We start from the raw sequence: 20,973 nt of genomic DNA, 5'->3' as shown, positions 1-20,973 counted from the left end.
GGTCCCTCTGGGCCCCCTGGCCCAGCCCAGATTGACAATGGAGTTTGTAACTATATATTTTTAATAAAGTATATGGTCCAGTAGGGAAGGCTGGTTGAAGACGGAGGGGTGGGAAGAGGCGGGACAGGAGCTCACTGGTGAATGCAGCCCGCTGTGTGCCCCCTGGTGACTCTTGCAGGGGCTCCATCACCTGCCATTCTCCTCCCTGGGAGTCACCGGAAGGGCCTTGAGTGGGCATCAAAGAACTGGGTCTGGGCTGGATGGGGCCTGGTGGAGAAGGCCCATGGGGCCTGCGCGAGGCCCTGGGTTCCACCCCAGCACTGCACAAAAAGGGGGAACCTGGGTCTGGGTCAAAGTTTGACTCTGATTCAGGGAAGTGGGGGGGGGGCTACTCATTCACACACACACACACACGCACACACACACGCTGATAAGGCTGATGCAGGTCACTGTGGGGGGGACTGGAAACCTGGTCATAGTCCAGGGTTGGTCTCTGCCTCACTTCGGAACCTTGGGGAAGTCCCCCTTCCTCTGGCCTTCCATGACCCTTGCTGTGTGACAACTGTACCCCTCAAACTCAGGCAGTGATGAGTTATTCTTTCTCGAGTTCCCTGGGTGGGCCAGAGCCCCCAATGTGGCTTCTCCCCGGCTTACTCAGGCGGCCACTGGCTGGAACGTCAGGTGAAAAGTTCCAAGGTGATGTTGCCTGGGCTCTGCGTCTCCCCCAGGGACCTCTTCTCCCCACATTCCTTCTGGCATCTGGGAGGCTTCAGGAGGCAGAAGCTGCAAGGGTTCCGAGGCCTAGACTTGAACTTGTAGAGTGATGCTTCCCATGTGTCCCCTCGGCCTGTCCAGGACCCCAGGCCAAGGCAGGTGCAAAGGGTGGGAGACTGTGTGCAGCAGGAGGGCGCGGCTTGGCACCTGGGGGGGGCCCTTTGAAGGTCGGAGGCGTCCTTGGGCTGTCACTATTGCACATGCCTGTGACTGGGAAAGGACCGATGCTCAGATGTCCCCGGACCTGGAACACACCCCGAAGATCCAGCTGTCCCTTCTGGCAAGAGGCCAGGCCGTGGGGTGGGGAAGGGTGCTCTGAAGGCCTGTCCTCACAGGGCATCGTGGGAGCCCTTCAGGGTCCCTCCCCACATGTCTCACCTGCTTGCCAGCTGCTCAGACACTGTGGCAATTGCTCCTTTGAGGCCCAGCTTCCTGGTCACAGCAAGGTGAGCCATGGGGACCCAGGAGGGGCAGGCTAAGCAGGAGCTAGGACTTTCTGGAGTGCCTGGGGGGGAGCGCGGGTGGGGGAGCCCGGCTGCAGGGAGGATGCTGCTCTCTGCAAGCTGCCTGCTGGCTCAGCTCTGCTGGCTGACTCACCTTCCCTCTCCCACCTGTTCCCCTTCACAGCCCTCCCACCCGCCTCGCCTCTCCTCCCCTCTCCAGCTCGTGCAGCAGATCCCATCTCTCCTTCCACTCCGGGCTCCGGCCGTGGATCACTGAGTCTGGGGGCGGGCGAAGCTCAGATATCCCAGAGCTTCTTGGAATCACGCGAAAGGCCAGCTGCAGGGGACCTGAGGGTGCCCAAGCCCTCCCCACCCCAGTCGGTGCAGACTCCCTGCAGAGTCAGGAGCCGGCCACACCCACCCTGCCACCCCACTCAGTCACAGCCCCAGGGGAGAGTGGTGGGTGGCAGGGAGCAGGAAGGGGGCACAGGTGGAGAAAAGGGAGGCGAGGTGGGGGCCGGAGAGGAAGAGGTGAGGTCCCAGGGAAGCAGCAGCCTCACCCCCTCCTCTCCCTGCCCCCCCTTCCTGAAAGCCACCCTTCAGCACCCGCCCTGCAAGTGCTTCCAGAAAACCCATTTTCCTTTGGACTTAAATGGCTTAAAGAGAAATCCGAGAACATAGGTGGCGTTCAACTCGGCAATTTCACGGGTCCACTTCACTCCCTGAAGTGAAGTCCCTGCCAGTCCTTTCTTAGATCACGGGGCTGTGATCCGGCCCTTCTCCCTGTGTGGCTTTGCTCATGGCCATGTGTTCTCGATGCTGACCTTTCTGGGTATTGATGGATTCTAGTTTCCATTTTTAATGCTGCATTAGGAGCCGGCGTGGCGATGCACACCCGTAATCCCAGTGGTTCTGGAGGCTGAGGCAGGAGGATTGTGTGTTCAAAGCCAGCCTCAGCAAGGCCCTGAGAAACTCAGCAAGACCCTGTCCCTGTCTCAAAATATTAAAAAGGTCGGGGATGTGGCTCAGTGGTTAAGCATCCGTGGGTTCAAAGCCGGGTACAAAAAAAAAAAAAAAGACCGCCTTGGATTCTGAAACTCGTCATGCTCCCTGGGCCTTTGCACATGAGGGACACAACCCCCCTTTGGGGGAAACTGAGGCCTGGAGCAAGGTAGCCTTGAGCCAGCTCTCCCAACTCCCAGGCCAGTGCCTTTCCCTCTCCTGGACGCAAGCCTGCTACATATTTGGGGACCCATGGCTAGATGGAAATGTGGGTCACTTGTTTAAAAACGAAGAAGCAGCACATCGAGGCCACTAAAACATGAAGTCTTTCCTTTCTTGCGATTCCTTCCTTTGCTTGTGTGGCTACTGCATTGCCCCATGGAAATTCACTTACAAAACACAAGTTCAAAGACAAAAGTAAGAACTTCAAGGCAAAGTTTGCAGAGCATGAGGCCAAGCCAGTCCCTCCCATGGAGCTGGCCCTGTGCTGAGTTCCACTGGCCTAATGCTTCGCCCACAGAGGAGCGAGGATTCTGATTCATGATACACAGTGTGGTGATGTGCATCTCTGTGCAGTCTTTTTTTTCTTCTTCTTCTTGTGGCTGTTTGCTTAGGGTCAGTACTCAGTGAAGGAGCAGACAGAATTCTGGGCTATGTTTCCTAGAAGGCAGAGCCTCAGAATACAAATCCTTCCACAAACCCTGGACAGTGGCACACACCTGTAATCCCAGCAGCTCAGGAGGCTGAGGCAGGAGGATCGCGAGTTTGAGGCCAGCTTCAGCAATTTAGGGAAACCCTAAAGTAACTTAGAGAGACCCTGTCTCAAAATAAACAATAAAAGGGCTAAGGATGTGGCTCAGTAGTTAAGCAGCCCTGGGTTCAATCCCCAGTACCAAAATAACTAAATCAATAAATAGATAAATTAATTAAACAGATTCTTCCACAAAACAGGCTAAACCTTTAAAAGTTGGGCAGGGATGAAGTTCAAAGCCAGGCTTCCCTCAGAGTTTCCCAGGGGGTTCCCAGTAGGAGACTGAGAGCAGGTAAGGAAGGACAGGATGCCAGGCAGCGGTATACACTGATGGCCCCAGGACATGGAGCCAATCCAGCTGGCATTTCCTTGACTAGTACAGAAAGGAAAGATCCTGGGTGTGAAAGCCTAAGTTTGGATTCTGCCTTTGCCACTCACTAGCTGTGTGACTTTGGGCAGATTAATTTATGTCTCTGAGCCTGTGTCTTTATTCACAAAAAAAGAAGAGCCATTCATATATCTATCCCACATGCCTGTCATGTGAATTAATGAGATCTTGGATGTGACCAGATGTCAGGCACATTATTGGATTAAAATAAATGTGAACTGCCTTCTGGAAAGAATTTTGACTGGCTTTCAATATGGATACTTAGCTCTCAGTACTGAGGATTGGGAGGCAAGAGAAAGAGCTGTTTTCTTGGTACCGGAGACCCACCCCTCAGCCTGGCAGTGCCACGTAAGTGCTCTGTCACTGAGCCACCTCCCCAGCCCTTTTTATTTTATTTGAAATAGGGTCTCTGCTAAGTTAATGAGGCTGACCTTGAACCCTCCAGGGTTATGGTGTGTGCCCTGTACCCAGGCTAGAGCTTAGTTTTTGATTCACTGAGTGTACCCAGGTCATCTCGGCCCTCCTCTGGGCTTCATTTCCACCATCTTCGAATTTAGGAGGTTAGACCTCATGACCCCCAGGTCCTGCATGTTGGGAGACCTAGGGTTCTGTTCCTGTGTCCTTCAGAAGATGGTGGGAGGTCTGGGGGGGGGGGAGCGTGGGGCAGGACAGAAATTTCACTTGGTAAAATTGGCCCAGTGTATCTTTGCCCCCTCCCCAAGCTCCAGCGACCTTCAGGGACACCCCTACTCATTTCTGACTGCCTCAGATCCGGCATAAAATTCCCAAGGAGGCCCTCACGGGAAGCCCCAACCAAAAGTATTTGCCTGGAGCTAGTGGTCAGCACATTTGTCCACCCCGCCCTTCACAGAGTCCATCGTAGTCAAAAGGCCTGGAAGTGATTCGTGATAGATTTTAAAGAGCATCTCATTTCAACAAGTATCTGCTAAGCACCTACCGCGAGCAAGGCCTGTCCTACGAGAGGGGATCCAGTGATAAACCAACAGACCTGGCCCCCAGTCCCCAACCCTGGCCATGACTGGAGAGGAGTTTTGGGCTAGGAGTCCAGGCCTGCCCCTGCTTGGGACCATGGACAAACCCTGCCACTGCTGCTCAGACCTCGGACAGCAGCCAGTGTTCCTGGGTCACAGTCACCAGGCTGCCCGCTGTGGCTGCAGGTGCTATGGCAACAGCACAGCCCTGTAGGATGGAGGCTGTCATGGGCTCCCACAGTGAGAGGAAGGCCTGGGGACCCTGGGGGCCCCACACGCAGGAGGAGGACAGGCCCTCAGTAGTGGGCTTGCAGACACACACCGCAGGGTGGCCCCTGGCCTCATTCAGAACCAGGCTCCTTGTCCCAGCCCCAAAGTTATCACCAGGGTCACCTGCTCCTGGGATGCAGCCCCTGGGATGGGGGTCTAGAGGCAGCACTGGCCAGCCGGCTCAGCAGAGCCAAGGGACAGCTCCCCTAACCACCTCCTGGTCCTTGTCCAGGCCCGTCCAGCCCCTTCTTCTCCCTCCTCCTGGGCCTCTGTCAATACCAGGTCTGGGGGACGAAAGGCGAGTCCATGGAGGTGTGAGGGGCCAAGGGAGGGGACAGTGCCGTGAGGCCAGAGCAGCTGATGGAGAGAGGGGAGGGAAGAGGAGACGTGGAAGAGAGACAAGGTAGAGAGATGTCCGGCTGAGAGAGGGCCCGGGAGGGGAGCGAGACCCAGAGCAAGTCAGAGAGGCGAGGGAGACTCAGCAGCCTAACAGGAGCACAGCCGGCCTCCAGGGGGAGGCCAGCACCCACGTGAGGGGACAGAGGCACTGGCTCACCCAGGGGTGGGGAGAGGAGGTGCCTTGGCTGGGACAATGCAGGGGAAACGGTGGCCTCCCACCCTCTCCAAGGCCTGGTGTGTCTCTGGGGAGGCAGCTGGACACTCCTGGGGCTCCAGAACACAGCTCCTCCGGGGGGCAGACAAGAGGGGGCTGGGGCTGAGTGAGGGGCGTCCCTGAGGAGAGTGGTGGTGTCCCTGGGGAAATCCAGAGGAGGCCGAAGGGAATGCAGGGTGGGGGACCACCGGGCTGGGGGGGACCACCCGAGAGATGGGGCTCCGAGGTCTGCCCTGTGGGGTGGAGACAGGTGGCACCCCTGACCTGACTGTGAGTTCCTCCCCAGGACCCTCATCCCGTCACACACACCCACCCAGACTCTTGGGAGGTGGGAGGCCAATCCAGCCTCCCTTACACGGAACAGTCACAAGGCCCTCCCTTTCTGGGCCCCAAAGCCCTGCCCTCTGATTTTTGAGGTCTGCTCTCACCCCGTCTTTACAGCTGAGAAGGCTCAGAGGGCCACCGTGTCTGACCCAAGGTCAAGTGGCAAGTCTCGCTGGCCCTTCAGCTCTGAATCACACAGACTCTGGCTGACAGTGGGGGGAGGCTGGGGAAGGGGTGTGCGGCCCGGGTGGGTGGGGGAGGCAGTGCTGGGGAGCCGGGCCAGCAGGATGTCAGTGAAGGCACAGGACCTTCTCCCGCAGGCCGCAGGGAGCCCAGGGCGGTCCAGGAGCGAGGAGTGAGTGACAGAGGTGGCACTCAGGAAGCCGCATGTGGCAGCTGAGTGGGCTGGAGTTGGGGAGCTGGGGGGGAGGGGGGGGGGCTGCAGACCAGGGCAGGCAGAGCGGCAGCCGGATGGGACCCAGCCATCCTGCAGCCTCTGCCAACCCCCAAGTCTCAGGGACAACTGAAGAGAGCTGGAGGGGACGGCAGGGACAGAAGGGGTAGCCTTCCGGGCTCAGGAGAGACAGGCAGGACCCTGGAAGCTGCCAGAGGGTGAGGGAGGGGCCCCAAGTGGGGGAGGCACACGACAGACTAATGACAGGGAAGAGGAAGGGACAGTGGCTCCAGTCCTCTCGGTGACAGGTGAGAGGAGGGAGGCCATGGGCCACTGAGCAGGAAGGAAGAACCTGCTGTGAGGGACAGGCTATTTATGGCCCAGGCTCTGCAGGGAAGGAGTGAGGGGCCCCAAATGACCCTGCCACCCGCTGGCAGCCGAGGACCCTGGGGGGGGGGCAGAGGAATGCGCAGGCCCAGCCGCCCAGGGAGGGCGGAGCTTAGCGGGCAGGGCTCCAGGTTCTGGCCCAGGCCACCCTCCTCTCCAGGGAGTCAAGGGCAAGCTACTCTCCCCCCCTCCCTGGCCACAGGTGTCCTCCCTGAGGGTCCCGGTAAGTGGGTTTGCTGGGAAAGGCAGGCTCAGAAAGGCCTCTGTTGTCCTGGCCACCCCAGCTCCCTGTCAGCTCCCAGGGGACATGTCACAAAGCCTCAGAGCTGAATGGGTCCTTTGGGCCTGACCCATCTCAAGTTCAGATGGGGAGGTTGAGGCCCACTGCAGGGACTCAGGTGCCCACTGAGGCCGGCCTGTCCTGCACCTGACTTGGCCTTGACCGTCTGTGAGACCAGGATGATGAGGGCCTCTTGCCAGGGTGGGGCCCAGGGCTCACCCAGCGGGTGTGCACAGAGGGCTGGAACCCAGTAGGTGCACAGGTTCCTTCTGCTTGCTGAGGTCACAGCTGCTGTGGCCAGGAGCCAGCTTGGGCTTCAACCAGACCTGGGTCGAATCCTGGCCCTGCCTGCCGCTCACTGCTGAGTGACTCTGGACGAGCAGGCCGGCCTCTCTGAACCTCGCCTGCCCCTCTGTCAGATAGGGGGAGCCTCAGCGACCTCCTTTTGGGGTGGTTGTGAAAATGGAGTGAGGCAGCCGCAACATCAGCCCCAGACCTCTAGCACCTGGGCTGCCCTGTCCTCTCCCACACCACGGCCTGCACCCCGCCTCGCACCCACCATCAGAAATCACACAACGCGCTCCTACATGGGTGGGGGACCCAGTCTTAAAAACACTGGGGCCACCTCTCTTGTCTGGCAGGAAAGTGGCTCCCCCTGCCCGAGGCCTATTTTAGCCTCCTACTCCTGCCTGGAGAGGCCCAGAGCATGAGGCCAGGGCCTCCACCACCGTCCTTGGAGCCCTCCCTGACCCACCTGCCCTCCGTGGGGCAATCTGTGCCTGGGGGCTCTCCTTTCTCCTGGTCCCTGTCCCCTCTCCAGGGTACTGAAGGCATGACCAGTGGGCATGAAGAGGCCATAGTCTCACTGGGGGACCTGAGTGGCCTAGCTAGGGACCCTGCAACCTGGGTCCAGAGTTGGGGGAGGCCAGGGGACTGAGAACCAGGAGGGGAGGGAGGAGGGAGTCCAGATGTTGGCCCAGGCCCTTCCCGGCGTCCTCTGCAGCAGCGGAGGAGCCAGCTCCTGCCCAGGGAGATACTGGTGTCTCTGTCCCTGGGGAAAAGCCAGCCCAGGCTTGAATGGCCCGAGTCCCTACTCTGGGCAGAACCAGGACTCTCCCAGGGCTCTGAAGCCCGGGCTTTCTGCCATCACAGCGGCTGTTGGTTGAAATAATGGGGGTGCACTTCTCCGCCTCAGTGTCCCCTCCCCAGGAAAGTCCAGCCCGGACACTTGTTTCTAAGAACTCCCCTCTGGCCTCCACCAGTCCTGTGGCCCGGGATCCCTACGCGGTCCCCGGGGTCGCTGTCCCACAGCGCCGCCCCGTGGCGGCCCCGGGAAGGCAGGAGGACGGAGCCGGCCCCGGGGACCCCGGAGCAACCTCGCTGGGCCCTTCTCAGCCCGCAGACCGGCCCGCCTCCCGGCCCCTGCACCCCGCTGTCCAGGCTCTCGGGCTGGACACCTCAGGCCCATTTTGCAGGCGCCGAGGCTCTGAACACAAGGGGACTTCCAAGGTCACGCCTTGGAAGTGCTGGGACTCAGAGAGGAGTTGCAGGTGGATTTGGGGGGAACCCGAGTTTACAAAGAGCATTTTGCAGACATTATTCAACCCCGTATTTCCCCCAGGGTCCCCCGACCCCGCGCCGCCCCCACCCGGGCTGTGCTGCCCCAAGGCAGACACCACAACCCATCTGAGCACTCAGCTGGTCTAACTGAGAGAGCTGTACCTGTGAAACACCCCTGGATTGGCAGATAAAAAAGAATGCAAAATATCTTATTAATAAACTTTAATTATCGGTTACATTGTTTAAATGACAATATTTCAGATACAGTGAAAGTATATAATTAAAATTAATTTCACTTTTTTTTCCCCTTTGCAGTGCTGGGGATCAAACGTTTGCTAGGCAAGGGCTCCACCACGGAGCTACATCCTCACCCATTTTCACTGTTTTATATATTACTAGAAATTTTAAATTGACATGTGAGGATCATTTCTGTGGTGCACATATTTTCATAGAACATCACTGGACCAAAAAGACAAGAGATGCCATTCCTAGCCCCACCTTGACCCTGGCATCCTGTCAGGGATGCAACAGGCCCCAAGTGTTCAGAAGCTTTCTTTAAGGAATCTGAAGACCACCAAAATCTGAGATTTAAACTGCAGAAATCTCTCTGGCTTGGTCACCATTATAATTCTTAGGATCTTGCATGGGACCTGGCACAGAGTAGGTGCTCATTAAATACTTGTCCAGTGAATTATCTCATTCAATGTTCATCGTAGGTAAGTAATGGAACTAATGGAGCCCGTATGTGTTAAAAATAATGACTTACAGGGGTCTGTGCACCTGCTAAAAACCCCAAACTTGACTTGTATGTACTAAGAAGAAAGATGTCCCATTATATGGCTATTTTAAAGACATTTAAAATTTGTACTTTTTAAAAATATTTTTATTTAGTTGTTGATGGACCTTTATTTTATTTACTTATATGTGGTGCTGAGAAGCGAACTCAGTGCCTCACACCTGCTAGGCAAGCGCTCTACCACTGAGCCACAACCCCAGCTCTGTACTCTTTTTTAAAGTTGACAAACAAAAATGGTACATATTGCCAGGTGTGGTGGCTCACGCCTATAATCCCAATGACTTGGGATTATAGCCTGAGGCAGGAAGATGAAGAGTTCAAAGCCTGCCTCAGCAAAATCAAGGCGCTAAGCAACTTAGTGAGACCCTGTCTCTAAGTAAAATACAAAATAGGGCTGGGGATGTGGCTCAGTGGCCAAGGGCTCCTGAGTTCAATCCCCGGTGCAAAAAAAAAAAAAAAAAAGGGGGGGGTACATATTTATTGTGTACAACAGGTTGTTTTTGAAATCCGTAAACTCCATAGAATGATTACACTGAACAATTAACATATGTAACATCACATATATTTTTGTGCTGAGAACACTTTAGATGTACTCTCTTGGGGCTAGGGTTGGGGCTGAGCGGTAGAGCACTCACCTAGCACGGGCAAGGCCCTGGGTTTGATCCTCCGCACCACATAAAAATAAACAAAATAAAGGTATTGTGTACAACTAAAAAATAAATATTTATTTAAAAAAAACCCAAAAGATGTACTCTCTTAGCAATTGTCAAAAATATAATACAGGGCTGGGGATGTGGCTCAAGTGGTACCACGCTCGCCTGGCATGCGTGTGGCCCTGGTTCAATCCTCAGCACCACATACAAACAAAGATGTTGTGTCCGCCGAAAACTAAAAAATAAAATATAAATAAATATAAATATATATTACATTGTTATTGCAGTAGCCCATGCCAGCAACTGAGGAGGCTGAGGCAGGAGGATGGCAAGTTCCAGGCCAGCCTCAGCAGCTTAGCAAAGTGGCCCTAAGTGAATTAGTGAGATCCTGTTTGTTTGGTTTTATATATATATATTTAGTTGTAGTTGGACAAAATACCTTCATTTCATCCATTTTTTTTTTTAATGGCGCTGAGGATTGAACCCAGCACCTTGCACATGCTAGGCCAGTGCTCTACTGCTAAGCCACAGGCCCAGCCTCATGAGATCCTGTTAAGAAATAAAAAATAAAAAAAAAATTAAAGTACTGGGGGATGTAGGTCAGCGGTAGAGTGCCCTTGGGTTCATTCCTGGTACAAATATGTAGAGATGATACACTGATGACACATTATTATTAACAATATTATACAAGAGAATTCCTGAACTTATTCCTGGTCTAACTGACACTTTGTATCCTTTGACCAACATCTCCTGCCTGCGGCCTCTGCCCCAGCCCCCGGTAACTCTGTTCTGTGCTGCTCTGAGTTCAACAAACAAATGAGACCGGTTGGTTTCTGTCTTTTTGTAGCTGGTTTATTTCACTTGACACAGTGTCCTCCAGGTTCATGTGTGTTATCACAAATAGCAGCATGTCTCTCTTTTTAAAGGCTAAATCCTATTCCATGTGTAGCTGGACCTTAGGATTCCAAATCCTGGCTACTGTGGGTGACACTCCAGTAAACACAGGGCTTAGGGTGGTGGGCACACTGATCCCATTCCCATGGCTCTGCCGGGTGTGAGACTGTCACACCCTCTCTGGCATATATTGTCCAATATATGTTGTTAAAGGTCATTATATTTATAATTTCATTAAAGACACTTTTGTATAAGGGACAAAATTACTTGATTTTTTCAATGAACAAATTGTAAGGAAAACGAGAGGCAGAGGAGGAACCTTTAGATTCACTGAGATTTAAGACTAAGGTGCCATCTATTCACTTTATCCACATCTTGTGAAAGATGATGTTTGATGACATTAGGGAATTATAGAATGGTAATAGTATAGATTTTTTTTCCAGTACTAGGGATTGAACCCAGGAGCCCTCTACCACAGAGCTACGTTCCCAGCCCTTTTTTATTTTTTTATTTTGAGATGGGGGTCTTGCTAAATTGCTGAGGCTGACCTCAAACTTTCGATCCTCTTGTCTCAGCCTCCTGAGGCCGTGGGATTACAGGTGTGTACCACTGCCCCCAGGAAGAGTTGTTTTTTTTTTTTTTTTTTTTTTTTTTTTTTTTTTTTTTTAGAGGATACATATTCAGATATTTAGGGATTAGTTTATATGACGTGAGATTGGCTTGAAATTAACAGGGGAGGAGGAGCAGTGGGAATAAATATGTTGACTTGGTATATGTCTAAGATGGCTGATGGATACTTGAAGATTCATTTTCTATTATTCTGTACTTCTGTATATGTTTAAAAGTTTCCATAATAAAAATATTTTAAAATAAGAAATTGAGTCACCTCTCGCAAAGGCCAACTGGAAATTTGGAAGTGATTGACTCAGATAAGAAGAGGGGGAGGCAATAAAATGTCCTTCTTTGTCTGGAAAAAGATCAAAATCAAAAGATTTGTCATTATATTAATGTCAGACACACTAGGGTTCAAGGCAAAAGCACTATTAGAACAGAAAAAGACTATGGAACTCCAGGAAGATCCAGCAGGTCTAAACTCTTATACACCTGATAACATTACCTTAAAATGTAAAAAGCAAAACAAGGAGAAATTAACAATTCCATTGTCATAATTAGAGGCTTTATCACACACTTTCAGTGACTGACACATCAAGAAGATGAAAGAATCACCAAGGATGTAAAAGATATAAACAAAACAGATACTCAATATCATTAGTAATCAGGGAAATGCAAATTAGAGCCACAATGACTCGGAATCTTACTCCCACTATTTTGGCAGACATTATGAAGTTGAACGGTGCCAGATTTGGCAAGGATATGGATCAGTGGGGACTCTCATCCACTCTGGGTGGGAGTGTGAATTGGTTCAATCTTCTCAGAAAATAATTTGGCCTTGCCTAATAAAGTTGAACATGTTGCAAACATGATAATTTAACAATTCTCATTTCAAACTCATTATTTAAAGAAACACAGATGTGACCAATCTGTAAAGAAAATCATAAGAGGAAGGAGGAGGGGCCCAGGGGTGTGCTTGTGAGGTGCTGGCGATCTTTAGGGGTGGCGAGGACCTGGGTGTCCCCTGCTTTTCTTTAAATTGTATGCCTTTGGAATGTATATCCTGCCCTAAAATGCTATGTCTGTGTGATTCACCTATCACCCCTGTACCTAAAAGCAAAAGAGTTCAGGGAGGAGACCCCAGACTGTTCACAGTGGCTCTTCCAAGAAAGCATTATTGGGGGAGTGGGGCAGAAAGGGAGGGGACTCATTTTAGATATTTCTGGATTCCTGGAATGTTTTTACATAAGTATGTGGGACTTGAGGAATTTTCTTTTATTATTATTTTTAAAATTTGCGGGGTGCTCTGCTTTGAGATTCCTAACCACCCTCCCCCATTTTTTTTCCCTTTCTTTTTTTGAGAAAGTTGCCCGGGCTGGGCTGGCCTCACACTTGCGATCCTCCTGCCGCCTCAGCCTGCAGCGCTTCAAGGATGACAGGCCTGCGCCCCTGTGCCAGCTGACTTGGGTGACTTTAAAGACCTAATTAAAGCAAGCAAAGCAAAGCAAAGCAAAACAACATTAACCTGGGTGAGTGGAAATGCCCAACAGGCACTGGTGTGATGGAGAGATGGGCTCCTTTTTGGTGAGTCACGTGACCTGCCCAGGGCTCCTCTGTAGAATAGGCCCAATGGCGTCTGCCTGGTCTTATGGGGTCCGTGGCTGGCAGGTTGGCAAAGGGCCGGGATTCACAGGGAATGTTCAGAACATGGAAAGAAGGGACAAGTGTTCTGGGAATTCAGAGGAGAGGGTTGGGGGCTGGAACAAGGGACTGGAACAGACTTTCCTCTGTGGGCCTGGGGGACCGGGAGAAGGGAGCAGGGAGTGACATATTTGGCTGAGGGCAGGGAGTTTGTCCAGACCAGCCAGCTCTGGAGGGGCCAGATTTCCTGGGGATCCGGCAGAAGTGAGGACAGGGGATAACACAGGCTTTATTTGGAACTAGGGATGTCATGCAAATATATGCAAAAATAATGCAAATGAGCCTGGCTGAGTGGCCGGTAGGAAGGAGGACCCAGCTGGTGATTTTGTTCCCAAAGTGTGGTCCAGGACCACCTGTGACAGAATTACCTGGGGAGCTCATCCTGGTCCCTGCCACCCCCAGACCTGCTGCTTCTATGCTTTGGAGTCACAGCTCATGTTTGGGGAGCTCCCCAGGTGATTATTTACTTCTGCATTCATTTATTGAACACGCACATGGGAGCACATTATAATCATAACACATTGTGATCTGCGCACGTTGTGATAGAATACAAACATTCAAACACAAAAGTAAGTCTCCCTTTGCCTTCTCCACCCCCACCCTCGAGCCAACCAGGGGTCCTTGTGTTTCCTTCGGGAAGCTCCTCTGCACGCGACAGGGCCACTCAGCCTCTGATCTTTTAGCTCCACAGCATCTTAGAGTCTTAGGGTGATGCTCTGGGTCACTCAAAACGGAAACTGTCACTCATGCTTGTCTTTGTTGGCTCACTCACAATTCAGTAGGAGCCTGCAGGATGCCAGGGCCATGCTGGTGAGAAAGGCTGCAGCCCTGGCCCAGGAGTCGTGTGAGAGGACAACCTTGCATTCGCAAAGGGCAGTGCGGTCTGGTGGTGAGAGCAGGGCGGCCTGGATTCCCAAGACTCGCCCTTCATCTCCCTGTCTGCGTCAGGTGTTGATGGCACCTGCTTCCCAGGGCCTGATGTTGTGACTCAAGATCTCATGAGCCAGAGGAGAAGGGGAGCCTCTGCCTTCAATCAATGGGGGCTTCTTTCTGGAAGCCGAGGCCTGGCCTCAAGCAGAGGCCATGGGATGAGTGACCCTGAGGACACGGGGTGGGGGGGCCAGGGGAAGGGGAGGGGGAGTGTGCTCATCACCTGCCTGCTTCCTGGGCACCTGCCACTGGGTTTGGCAGTTTCATGCTTCAAAAAAATCTAATTCAGCCAGGCGCAGTGACACTCGCCTGTAATCCCAGCAGCTCAAGAGGTTGAGGCAGGAAGATCAGAGTTCAAAGCCAGCCTCAGCAACTTAGCGAGGTCCTCAGCAACTCAGTGAGACCCTGTCTCTAAATAAAATATTTAAAAGGGCTGGGGATGTGGCTCAGCGGTTGAGTGCCCCTGGGTTCAACCCCAAGTACAAAAAAAAAAAAAAAATCTAATTGACTCTTCCCACCCAGGGCCTGGGGGTGTGGCCCTGTGGAAGAGCTCTTGCCTGGCACTGAGGCCCTGGGCTCCATCCCAGCACCACAAAATTGTAAATCAGTAAACTTAGATAACATCTCCCAACCCTTTGGGAGACAAGTGTTTCTGAAACTGAGGCTCAGAGAGATAAAGTGACTTACTCAAGGCCACACAGGGAATCAGTCTCCAGGGGGGACTTGAGTTTGCCCTGTCCTCTTCTTGGCTTCCTGTCACCTCCCAGGGCATGGGCTGGGACAGCTCAACTTTCAGCTTCAAACACTCATGGCTGGGTAATCCTCTTCTCTGATCTTGGTGATCTCATCTGTTAAATGGGGCTTGGCTGGCCACCAAGCAGCCTCGGAGGAAACCTGTCTCCAAGAGCACCTACGCCTCTAGCTCTTCCTGCCTGCGCCCCTGGAGTTTCCCACAGCCCTCCAGCTCAGGGGCTCCCCACAAGCTCGGGAGCCCTTCCCTTGCAGGGATCTTCTGATCCCACAGCCCCATTTCCTGAACCAGAGCCCTTGGGGTCACCCTCTTCTGCCTGCACATGCAGTCCTGTTAGCGTCCCTCACCAAAATGCCCCAGCTGGCACTGGTCCCTACAGGGCTTGGTCTACAGAGCCCTCCCATGGGAGGGCTCCTGCTGGCTCAGCTCAGAGAGGTCCATTGCAGAACAGGGACCGCAGCAGGTGCTGGCGGGAGGCGCTGACCCCCTTGGCTAGCTCTGGCTGAGAATCCATGGAATCTGCGAAGGTCACTTCCAAATCCACACCAAGTTGCCAGGGGAGCCAGGCCCCAGAGTCACCACCGACTCACTCAGTTCCTTCCTTTCACAGTCATCCAGGATGGGCACATGTCGGGCCAGCAGGGACACTGCCTGGACTGCGGCAGCAGCTTGTCTCCTATCAAAGAGGAAAGGCAGCAGGCAGGGGCCCCAGCCAGCAGTGGGCTCAGAAGACACCTGCTGTGTGGAAAGTGTGCCCAGAACCCTGGCCACTCCCTCCCTCCCGAGTGGGGAAGGGAGATGGAGGCGCCTGCAGCTTCCTGCCTTCTCACCCCACTGTCTCTTCTGTTGACACACCTGTGTGCTTCTAAACTATTTTTACATAATGGTTGAAAACTTGCTTTTAAGTTAAACAGTTTTATTTTAAGGACTGGGGGATGTAGCTCAGTGATACAATATTTGTGGGTTGGATCCCTGGCTTGGGAAAAAAAAAATATATATATCCAGGCGTGGTGGCACGTGCCTGTAATCCCAGCAAGTCAAGACGGAGGCAGGAGGATTGCTAGTTTGAGGCCAGCTTCAGTCACTTAAAGAGGCCCTCAGCAATTTAGTGAGGCCCTTTTTCAAAATAAAAAAAACAAAAAGGGCTGGGGATGTGGCTCAGTGGTTAAGTGCCCCAGTGCCCCCTCCCTCCACAAAAAGAAAAGAACGATTTTATCTTTATTTTACAAGGGAGCTTCCGATCATCAGCGGAAACCACTTCTAACTTGCCATATAGAAAAGATGGAAATAAGTACAAGAAACTCAAACCGGGTGTCCCCACTCCTGCCAGGTACTCCTACCATCGGCGTTGGCAAGGCCAGGGAGGTGAGAGTGTCACAGGCTGACCCTGTCTCCTGCCACCTTCCAGGGAGAAGGGCCTTGAATCGGGACGCGCCTCAGCGTTGCTTCCCGCCCAGTCCCTGGGCTGCAGGCGCCGGAGCCATCCCCGGGAGGCGCAGTGTCCTCCGCGATTCCGGGCGGAGGCTGGGACAGTGCTCTAAACACCTTCCTAACTGGTGGTCACGTGCCTGGAGGGGGACGGGTATGAGCGACCAGGTCCTGCTGAGCAAAAGGAAGTTGAGAGAGCGAAGGACGGCTGGGTCCCGCGCTCCCGAAGGCTGGAACCCCGGTCAGTTCCAAAGCCCCCGCCCTGGCCGGGGTCCTGCAAGGCGGGGCGCTCCCAAACCTCGGGACCCCCTGCTCGAGTGACCCCGCCTGCCAGAGCGTCCCTGGTTTCCCGCTTGGAACTGAACGTGTCAGGTCACGTCTCCAGAGTTTCAGGCAGGGTCTTCTCTCTGTCGCTGCCCCCACGTCCGCCCTGGACTTGGCACAGAGAGGCCGCCCCGCCCCGCGCGTCCAGGACCTGGGGACACCGCGGCGCCTGGCTGCAGTACCCGACGGCGCCACACGGGGGCAGCAGGCGCGCGCTGCCCCTCGCTCCGGCCGGCGCTGGGCTGGGGGAGCTGAGGGCCGGGGACGCCTCGCGCCTGGGACCCCAGACAGGTCGCTTCACTCCGAAGCTTCAGCTTCCCCATCTGTCAGATGGCAGAGGCTTTAAGTAAGGGCGTTTGATATCCTGGCAGCCCCCGAGGGTCCCTCCTTGGTCTCCCACTAGCCTTTCAGACCCAGTGGAGACAAGTCACTGGGGGCAGAGGTGAGTCCCCTGAGGTCACAGGACTCCAAGCAGGGCTCTGGGTCGTGGAAACCCCTCTGTACAGATGGACAGACTGATCCCACAAAGGAAGGGGATCTGCCCATGCCTCATACCAAGGACAGTGCCGGCTGGCCCTGGGACCCCAGGTTTAGAGGGGGTCAGAGGCGGGGCCAGCACTTGAACCTTCCTCTCCCCAGGCCTGTCTACACCTCTGGACTGTCCTCTTCACGCCTCAGGGCAGAGGGATGCCGGCTGAGCTCTGCCCTGGCCCTGACCTGAATGAAGTCCTTACCTCCCTGGGTGATCCCGCCAGGCCACCCTGTGCCCACTTACAGATAGGCTGGCGCCTGCTTAGCAGACTGGACTCTGACTCCCCAGGTCAGAGTGGCCTGAGGTGTGACTGTCTCTTGGGCAGGGCCTCAAGGGCTGCTCACCTACGTGGCTACAGAGCCAGGGGGTGGCAAGGGAGATTTCCCGGGTGTCCTGGGCAAGCCTCCGCTTCCCCAGACCTCCCCACTCAGCAGACTGTCCAGCGCACCGGGCAGCGAGTTACAGTGGCCGGATGGGGTGGACTATGGGGCAGCCTGTGGGCAGCTTCCCCTGCTGGAAGATAAGGCCCAGGGGCTAGAAGGGCCCTTGGTCTCTGGGACCTGAGGCCGAACAGTCGGGGAGCCAGGGAGCATTCCAGACCAGCCTTGCGGGCCCCCTAGGCTGGGGACAACCAGGGCTACCACTGTGAGCCTAAGGGCCTTGGAGGAGGGGCAGAGGGGCTGGGCTGGTGCCGTGAGAGCCCCAATCCTCTCCCACGACCCTGCAGAGGGTGGAAAAGGCTGGCGCTGGCCTCCGGACACTGCCCAGGCTTGAGCGAGCCACCAGCCAGAGAGCCAGAGATTCTTCCTGCCCCTCATCATGGACTTCAGAGTTTCCTCCTTTGGCCAGACCGAGCTGTCCGCGGAAGCAGAGGCTGGGGAGGAGCCCTCTGGAGGCCACAGCCTTTTGGGTTCTGGGCTGGGGGTGGGGGGCCCAGGGCTTGTAGCCTCTGCCTGACTCCTAGGGAGGCGCAGCGGGTCCTGGAGCAGGTGGTACCCAGGGAGCGAGGATCCATAGACGGAGGGGACTCCTGGGTGCTGGGGCTGCAGGCCGGGAGATGGTTGACAGGGGCAGAGTCTCAGTAGGGCGGGAAGGGAGTTCCCATGATTGATGGTGGTAAAGTTCACACCTTAGAAATGGTTAAAAAATAACTTCCTGTGGTGTCTATTGGTGTCTATTTTACCACAACTTGTAGAATTACTTTCACTTTAAAAAAAATGAAGAAGAGAGGACAGTGGGGGGTGATGGGAAAGACAGCAGAATGAATGGGACAGAACTTTCTATGTCACATATGAATGCGCGACCAGTGTGACTCCACACCATGTGCCACCACAGGCTGGGAAGCTAGACTCCACGCAGGTGCCATACGTCGAACACACTCCACCATCACGTATAACTAAAAAGAACAACAACAACAAAAACCTTTTTAAAATGAAGGCATGATCAGGAATTGGGCAAATAGAACAGGAGAAGAAGATTCCCCAACATTGTACAGGGGTGGGGAGTGTCTCCAAAAGCAAGGACAAGAAATGGGGACACAGAATGAGAAAGGGGCTGGTAGGCCCAGAGGCAGGGCATGGCCAGCACACACTCATGTCCTCCTGCCCAGTCCCCACCTCCCAGCCCCTCAGACCCCACCCTGCCCACACAGCCATACTAGACAAGACCCTGAATGCTCATGACACCTCTGAGCCACCGTACGTCAGGGAGTCAGAGTCCTACAGTCCTGCATCTGCCCAGCTCACACACACACACACACACACAAACACACACACACCCCTGCCTGCCGGGAGACCCTCAGGTCTGGCCTCAGCTGACACTTTCTGGAACACCATGATCTACAAAACTCTCTTCAGGGCTTTGGTCTGGGGTTCAAGGCACCTGACCTGCGGACCTCTCCTGTCACTCTTGAGGATTGCTGGGCCCCCACCCTGGGCCAGATCCTGATGAGACCCTGCGGGCACCATGCCCACCTCCAGGAGTAGCCTGGCAGGACCCCTGCTACAGCCTAGATCCTGAAGCCCACCTTGCCCCACCTCCCAGCCCTTGGCCTCCGCCCTCCCTCTCTCTGGGAATGGCATCTCCCAGCCTTCAAGGTCAACTTTGCTCCCCCTTCTTAGTGCTTCCTGTGCGGCTGGTGGGGGCCCCTTCCCTGAAGTTCCCATGGTGAGAACTCCAGGCCCTCCCTGGTGCCGGTGCACAGTCCGGGATCAGCCAGAATCAGGGGCTCAGGGGCTGTGGGTCCTGCCCTGATCCAGATTTGCTGCGTGACCTCAGGTAAGTGCCTCTCTTCTCTGGGCTTTGCTTACAACCTTCTAGGAAATGTGGCCTCCTGGGCAGTCATTCCTATGGGATGTGCTCTGTCACCAGGCAGCAAGAGCCAGGGCAGAAGGAGTCACGGAGGACTGTGACCTGAGGGTGGGACAGAGTCAGGTGACACTCACACAGATATCCGGAGCTACCGTCAGCGCTCAGCTGAGCCTGCCCCAACCTGCTGGAATGTCAGGGCGGGGCCCGAGCTTGTCACCGCCACCATCCCATCCCATCAGCATCCAGAAGTTCAAAGAATTTCCTCCTCTGGAGGCATCTCTGGCCAGGGCCAGGACTGCTCTCTGGACACAACAGACTGGACAAAAAGAGCTTTCTGGACTGTCTGACCCTGACCTCCTCGAGGGGTGAGAGAGGAGAGAGAAGGACCCCACTCTACTGAGCACCTGCTGTCTACTGGGCAGTGGGTTTCACCTCTGTGGCTTCAAAGGCAGGATCCGTATCCCCATTTCACAGGCAGAAAAAGGGAGGCTCCCAGGGTGGTGAACCTCCTCCTCCAAGACCCTCCTGCCACCTCCCGGGCACAGCTGGCTGCCCCTCAGCAGCCTCCCTTCCCTGTGCAGTTGGGGGCATCTGGCCAAGAGTCCCGAGCGTTCCTGGCATCCTGGGATCTGCCAGTGCCTGACTGAGTGTGTGCACATTCCTGTCCTCCTCCCACGACTACCGGCACCTCCTCACCTCCCAGGAGTGTGGGGAATCTTCTGTCACCCCATCTCAGCTCGGCCTTGTGCCCCGGGAGCCGAGATCCTCCACCTTCCTGTCTTCCTGCTCCATCTCTTCCTGAGCCTGGACACCCCCTGGGTTCAGTCCTGCCCTCCAGGAGCCTGGAGTCCTGACATTCCCTATCCAGGGGCTGTGTGATCTTGGGCCAGGGCCTGCCCGTCTCTGAGCCAAGAGCCACTCAGCTGTAAAGAGGGAGAAGAACCAAGCTGAATGGTCCTGTGGCCTTGGGGTCAGAAGCTTAGGTCAGTCAAATTCACTCCTGTGGATCAGATCCCCTGCTCAAGGACAAGGTCTCTGCCAGGTGCTGGCAACCAGTAGATCCTGTCCCCAAAGAGCTGAGCCCCTGATGGCAGCAGTCCTGAAAGCCACCTGGTGTGACCAGGAAGCCGGGCGCAGGCAGGGTGAGGGCTGCCGTGGACAGGAAGAAGCAGCCTTCCACGAGATTAGCCAAGAAGTGGTGGGAGGCTCTGTCTCCCCTGGAAGCCCCTGGAAAGGTCTAGAAAAGCTTCAGAGAGAAAAGGAAAATTAAGTTTTGAAAGAAACACCATAATTCAATCCAAAAAAATACCCCGTTAATTTTGTCAAGGAACCAGTTAATTGAATCGAATTTCTTTCCAAATCCAGGCCTATTCAGAACCCAAGTTCTGCTAAATTTAAAGTAAACTCCCTAAATAATCCAGCGAATGGGCCAGCTGAGTCCAGTCCCTGGTAAATCCAGCCCCGAGCCATTCCAGTCCCGTGACCACTCTCTCAATCCGCTTAGCCAATTTTTTTTTCTTTTAATAAAATGTAATTTAGGCAAACAATGGTCCACTTTGGTCAAATGACCAGAAAGTTTAGACCGAAGGGGCTGGCGCCAGTTAAATGAGAAATTCGTCACGCCAGCTGGGGTGGCATGGTGTGGGGCCAGGGCTGGTGGGGTGCCATGGATGGGACTTGTGAGCCCAGGTGCCATGCTCCCACTGTGACCCTCAGTTTCTTCATCTGAATGAAGGAGAGGCAGCTATGGAGACCAAGCCAGGAACCTAGGGAAAGAGCCCTCCCAAGACCACCAGAGCAGGTTTCCTGGCTTCCCAGCTTCCCCTGGCCCTCCCTCCCGCCCTCCTCCATTCTGGTAGGGGAG

The sequence above is a fragment of the Marmota monax genome, unplaced genomic scaffold, assembly GCF_021218885.2.
Source record: "Marmota monax isolate L192 unplaced genomic scaffold, Marmota_monax_Labrador192_F-V1.1 WCK01_AAM20220418_F8-fsc00051, whole genome shotgun sequence".
Lineage (NCBI taxonomy): Eukaryota > Metazoa > Chordata > Mammalia > Rodentia > Sciuridae > Marmota > Marmota monax.
The sequence above is the reverse complement of the archived record's forward strand: the minus strand, read 5'-3'. Positions refer to the sequence as shown.